Here is a 6,807-nt window from a genome sequence, read left to right on the forward strand (position 1 = left end):
ATTCGTAAAAGTGAAGTTCCTGAGGAGAAGGATCTGCACATGTACTATTATCATTCTGAGAGATGCTAGCAAGTTACTCTCCAAAATGTTATAACAAATTACAGCTTCACTTTCTCTTTCAAGTTCTTTGAAAACCTCCAATTTGGCAACTGCCTCTCAATTTGTAGTGCCCACGAGGTGGCTGCTTCCTCCTGCTGAACCTGGGGAACTAGGAGGGGGCCCCAGGTTCTTTTGTCCATCTATAGTCCACCGTCTGTATACTAGAGTGCTGTTCTGTAGTTTCCAATATTCAACACTACCGCTCTTCTTCATGGATGTTGCTACAGTGGAGTTGTGTTCCCCCCCAAAATATGTTGGAGCCCTAAATCCCAGTACCTCGGAGTGTGACCTTATTCTGGATATAGGGTCTTCAAAGAGGTAGTCAGGTTAAAATAAAGTCATCAGAGTGGGCTCTAACCCCGTAAGACTGGTGTCCTTACAAAAAAGGGCAAATTTGGACACAGACAGGACATGAATGCAGGGAGAACACCAGATGAAGGTGTATGCAGAGGGCAGCATGATCATTTTCCAAGCCAAGCAACCCCACAGACTGTCCGCAAACTGCCAGCAGCTAGGGGATAGGCATGGGCCCGTTTAGAAGGAACCACCCTTGCCAACACCTTCATCTCAGCCTTTCAGCTTCCAGAACTGGGAGGCAATAAAATTCTGTTGTTTGAGCCACCCAGGTGATGGCATTTTGTCACATCAGCCTGCAGAAACTAATCTAGATGCTAAGTACAGTAAAGTCATGGGAATAAATTTAATTGGTTTCCTTAAGGATTTTGGTGAGCTTGAATATATTTTCACATATTTCTGAATTTTTATCCACTGTTCCTATTCTTCTAATTGATTTGTCAGAACTCTGTGTACTCTGTGAAATAACCCTTGGTTATGTGCTATCAATAGTTTGTTGCTTATCTTAATTTTTTCAAAGATACTGTATTTTGCTTTTCACAAGGTTTACATTTTTATTTAGTGTAATCTGTCGGTCTTTTCCTTTGGGCTCTCTTGGTTTTGGGTATCATGCTTAGAAATGGGTTCTTCATTTCAAAATTATGAAAATGTTTGTTAGCAAAGTACTGTTTGGCCTGGCTAAATGAAAAAGTCAAGGGAAAGGGGAAAGGGAGAGGGGCTAGAGCATTTTCTGTTTCTCATCTAGGACCATCATAAGCCAATTTAACTGGTCCTGGAAGAAGTTTAAAGCTTCACTTTCTCTTTCAAGTTCTTTGAAAACCTCCAATTTCGCAACTGCCTCTCAATGTGTAGTGCCCACGAGCTGGCTGCTTCCTCCTGCTGAACCTGGGGAACTAGGAGGACATTCTTTTGTGCTAATGTCCGTCATGTCCTTAGGCAGTCTTGCTGGATGGTGTTCTTCTTGTCTATCACCGTGTAACAAACTGTCCCCAAACAGCGCCTAGAACAATACCATACACGAAGCTTCCTCACTCACATGTGTGGCATCTGCCAGGGGTTCCTTGAGTCTCTCCCTCTTCTCCCCATGTGTCTCTCCACAGAGCTACCTCAGGTAACTGGACTTCTTATATGGTGGCAGAGGGTTTCCAGAACGTGTATCCCAAGACTGACAGAGAGGCAGAAGCCGTATTGTCTTTGATTATCTGGCCTTGAAAGACACGCCACATCACTTCTGCCGCATTGTACGTGGTAGGAGTCGCTAAGGCCAGCTCATTAGCAACAGGATGGCATTCGGCCTTCATCTTCTGAAGGGAGGCGTATGGACAAATTCTCAGACATCCTTCAAAACCCCCATAAACAGTGTCTAAAACATCTCTAAGTACATCCTCTCTCTTCTGCACACTGCCCATACGGGGTCCGTGGGAAGCACGCGCGCCTTTCTTGCCGGCCTCACCCTGAGAGTGCGAGCTCGCGGCTGCTCAGCAGTGACTTCTGTTCTTGGTTCCTGCACCACAGCAGGCCACCAGCTCATCTCAGGAACTTGGTTGGGCCCCTCCCTCAGGACACAGGAGAAACGCCAAGCTCTGTGAGGGGTACGATGTGAGGCAACTCCTACTACATCGAACTGAAGGGCAGGCATTCCTCCTCCTCCCCTTAATTCCAACAATAAGAGAGAGTCTAAGTCAACGAAGGGACATTCAAAATGAATAGTCACTAAAACCAAGTTCTGAAGAATACTTGTAGACATGGAAAATATTTCCTCAATAGGAAAATATTTGCTCTTTAACTAAATCAAATCATGATAGGTTTTTAAAACTTGGCAACTCAAGATGGCTAAGCAATATGTGTTAGCTAGAGCTATAGGCCTCTTTCAGCTCAGTTGATTATCAAATTTTAAATAATTCTAGTTTGGAATTCATACTGTTTGGACAAAGGAATAACAGAAAAACTAAGTAACTTAACTAAAGTCAATGAATCAATCAGTGGAAGAATTAACCACAAGACCTAATATTGTACTTCTCATACTAAGATTCAACCTCATGCAGCAAGATGGCTTCAGTGAAGTTTTGACCTAAGATTTCCCTCAGTACTTGTTTTCTTCATAAGCAAAAAACAAACAAAAAACTCCAGATCCCAATAGGCTATACTCTTTACTTTCTAAACTGTCATGAATGTATGTAAGCAAAAGCCAGATTGTAACAAATAAATACTGTCAAGCAATATTTTTCAGTAAGTAGGGATCTACATCACATTGAATGCCACTGGCTTGAGGAGTTGCAAAAGGAGAAGAAAAGTGCTTTTGAAACAACCCAGGACATGGTGTTGAAAAGCCACATGTGGAGTTAAGTAAAAGTTGAAGGCAGTGTGGATTCACCCAGCAAGGGAAGTAACCAAGTCTCACAATCCATCACCTTTAGGTTTGTTGTGCTTTGCCATGGCAACTGCTTATCTTCATAGATGTTTTTGGATCCACAGCTGACACTTGAGGAAGTGGCTTTTCTTAACTGGATTGACAAAGGAAGACTAAATGCAATAATTTAGTGACAGGGCAAGAGATTTTCACGTGGAGGACGTTAAAGGGTTTATTGTAACTATAACTGTTCTTCTCATGGTCACACCAGTGACATCAAGAAGGTACTGAGGGGAGAGACTCCTCGGTACTCTGAGCTCTGATATTCACATATGAGATGCAGCTAATCAATCATCCACAGTTAATCTGAGCCTTTAGAGTATTACTAATGCTATTACTAGCACAGTAACTTAGAATCAATGATAGAAAGATCAAACTATTGACCTCTAACCCTTGTGCCCTGCAAATTGGACCACCCTAAAGCCCCATGCCAGATTTCAGACTCTACCCTCCCACTCTGAGCCTGAATAGCCATTCTGTCCACTGGTACAGCCCTAGTCCCTGTCTTCTTAGACCATCAAAGTACCTCACCATTCTCTTTGAACTTTCTGGAGTGATGGCCCCAGGGGACAGGTGAGTGACATAAACAAGCGAGGTGGCCTGGACACTGTGGGGGGCTCAGGCTCCATTTCTTGGAAACAGCAGCTGGCAGTCCCAGGTAATTGTTGCCACAGTAGAGTTTAGCCCATGTGTACCAGAGCTTCCAATTTTTTTTTTCTTTTGAGAGGGCATCTCTCATATTTATTGATCATATGGTTGTTAACAACAATAAAATTCTGTATAGGGGACTCCATGCACAATCATTAATCAACCCCATGCCTAATTCTCAACAGTCTCCAATCTTCTGAAGCATAACGAACAAGTTTTTACATAGTGAACAAGTTCTTACATAGTGAACAAGTTCTTACATGGTGAACAGTACAAGGGCAGTCATCACAGAAGCTTTCGGTTTTGACCATGCATCATGAACTATAAACAATCAGGTCAATTATGATTATTTGTTTGATTTTTATACTTGATTTATATGTGAATCCCACATTTCTCCCTTATTATTATTATTATTATTATTATTTTTAATAAAATGCTGAAGTGGTAGGTAGATGCAAGATAAAGGTAGAAAACAAAGTTTGGTGCTGTAAGAGGGCAAATGTAGATGATCAGGTGTGTGCCTATAGACTAAGTATTAATCCAAGCTAGACAAGGGCAACAAAGCATCCACGGATGCAGACGATTTCTCTCAAAACAGGGGGGGTTGAGGTTCTAAGCCTCACCTCTGTTGATCCCCAATTTCTCTCCTGATGGCCCCCCTGTGACTGTGCCTGTCTTAGGTTGTTCCTCCCTTGAGGAATCTTACCCGTCTCTGGCTAACCAGTCATCTTCTGGGGCCATACAGGGAAATGTAAAGTTGGTAAGTGAGAGAGAAGCAATATTGTTTGAAAAGGTTAGCTTTTTACTTTTTTGCAGATTTATGCCCTGTGGCTTCTATGCTCAGCATTTGTCTTGAGGTATCTTTACCACTTGGAAGAATTATGATACTCAGTAATTTCGATATGAGGCATGAATTCTACTTAGGGGTCAGAGCTTCCAATTTTTAAGACAAACTAGGAATTAAAAAATTTTTTACTTTTTCTGTCTGAATCCAGAACATGGTTATATACTTGGAATTACAAATAATGTTAATTGTGAGCCAGATTTGGCTCACAAGCTACCTCTTTGCCCTCCCTGGCATTGGGGTTATTTGGAACACTCAGAGAACCACCTTCCTCCTGACTAGGGCTAGGCCTTTTCCCACGGAGCCCATAGGTCTGGTAATTGTGTCCAGAACCAGAACCATTCCTCTGGAGGCTCATTCCCTGTTTGACTCTAAGCTGCTCTTGGTAAAGCTGGCTCAGAAGCTGGGTTGGGTGCTTCCTGGTCCCCTCAGGTCTTGGGAGTGGACCTCTGTTCCTTGGTGATGGAGAGTCAGCAGCATCCTTGAAGTCCCCGATAAGCCAATGAAGGCCTGCCCTTGATCCTAGCATTGTTCCCATAGTTCAACATTAGATGGGAACTTTCTTCCACCAAAAAGCAGTCTATTTCAATAGTTATCAGGCTAGTTTATGCATCAGAACCATCCAAAGAATAATTTTTTAAAGGGAGTCTCTGGTTCTGTCCAGGAGAATCAGGTTCAGTCTAAAGGATATGATGTCAGACAGCAATTCCCAAATGTTTCATTCTCAGGACCCCTTTGCATCCTTAAAAATGACTGAAGATCCCAAGAACTTGTGTTTATGTGGGTTATATCTATTGATATTTACTACAGCAGAAATTTACACTAAAAAATTAACATATTTATCAATTCTTGCACATTGATATAATTAACAAAGTTTGTGAATAATAAATATATTTTCCCCCCAAAATTGATGTTATTAAAAAAGTGGCATTGCTTTACAATTTTGCAAATCTCTTCAAAGTCTAGCTTAATAGAAAACACCTAGATTCTTCTGTCTGATTTTGCATTCAATCCATTGCAATATGTTGTTTTGGTTGAAGAGATGAAGAAAATTTCATCTATAAATTTGTAGTTGAAAAAGGGAGACATATTTTAATAGTCTGCCCAGATAACTGTGGATATTCTTTGATATTACACTAAAACTCAGTGAATGTTGGTTTCTTAAATGTTGGCTGTATAGCCTCTGGAAAATTCTATTGTATACTCTGGAGAGAATGATAAAAGCAAGTAATGTTTTAGTATTATTGTGAACATAGTTTTGATCTCTATGGACTTCTCATGTAAATAAAAGAGCCCTTTCCTAGAAATATGTAAGTCTGGATTCTACCTCAGGCTGTGCAATAATTAGATAAGTGACCTTAGGAAAGTTTCCTACCTTCTAAGGCTCATTTTCTCAACTGTGAAGTGGAAGTTTGGAACTGGAGTAGTATTTATCAATGAGGAACTACTGGTGTTTAAGGCAGACTAATTGTTGTGAAGGACTGTCCTTTATGTTGTGGGATATTTTAATATCTCTGGCTCCCCAACTAAATACAAGTTGAGCCAGACCCCAGCTTCAATTCTTGTAACACATCCAGAACCCTTGAAAGAACCCTTTGGAGGGCAATATTGTCTTAAGTTGGGACCAGTTAGATGAAATGAACTTCAAGTTTCCTTTTAATTCTGAAACATATTCTATTAAAAAGTGAGAAAGTGACCTAAAATAATTTAACATATTTTGAACTTCTCCTTTGTTTTGTGTGTGTGTGTCTGCGTGTGTGCTTGCCTGTGCTGAGTGTGCATGTGTACACATGTGTTTAGGTGTTATAGATGTTCTTAAATACATTTGACTTGAACAAATGGTTGTAACTATTTTGGTCTAGTGACACAGAAGGTAACAAAATTAGAAGAGCAGGAGTAGGGGCAGGAAGGGGAAAATAGAGATAGGAAAAAAATCCATGTTCTCTTAGCCACATTTTTACAAACTAAGGACTCTTGAAATCTTTAATAGTAGATAGCCCTTTGCACATTCACTTGGGCAGCTGAGCAGAGGTGTGGGAAGGGAGAGTTGAGCTGTCCCTAGACTACCTACAAAACTTCAGTGAACCTATAGATAGCAAGGCAACCCCCCCTCAGCCGGCTTGGCCTCCTCCCTGCTCCTGAAGGGGCAACAAGGCCTAGCGTCTAACAGACCGAGGGCAGGGGCCCGCTAGCCTTCCTGCCCATTACTTAACCTCTCTGAGAGAGGCATTCCCACATTTGCTGAGAGAGAAGAATAAAAGCACTTATCTTATAGACTTATGTGAGGACTACATGTGTTGATACATACAAAGTATATGTGCCAGTGGATGAGGAAGCAATACATGTCAACCAATAGTAATCCTAAGTGAAGGTAAGAGGCCCACCCCTCCACTGGAAACCCTGGGCCACCTCTGATGTTTTGTTCACCTTTCCCTTTACATTTACTCTGCTC

The sequence above is a fragment of the Manis pentadactyla genome, chromosome 2, assembly GCF_030020395.1.
Source record: "Manis pentadactyla isolate mManPen7 chromosome 2, mManPen7.hap1, whole genome shotgun sequence".
Lineage (NCBI taxonomy): Eukaryota > Metazoa > Chordata > Mammalia > Pholidota > Manidae > Manis > Manis pentadactyla.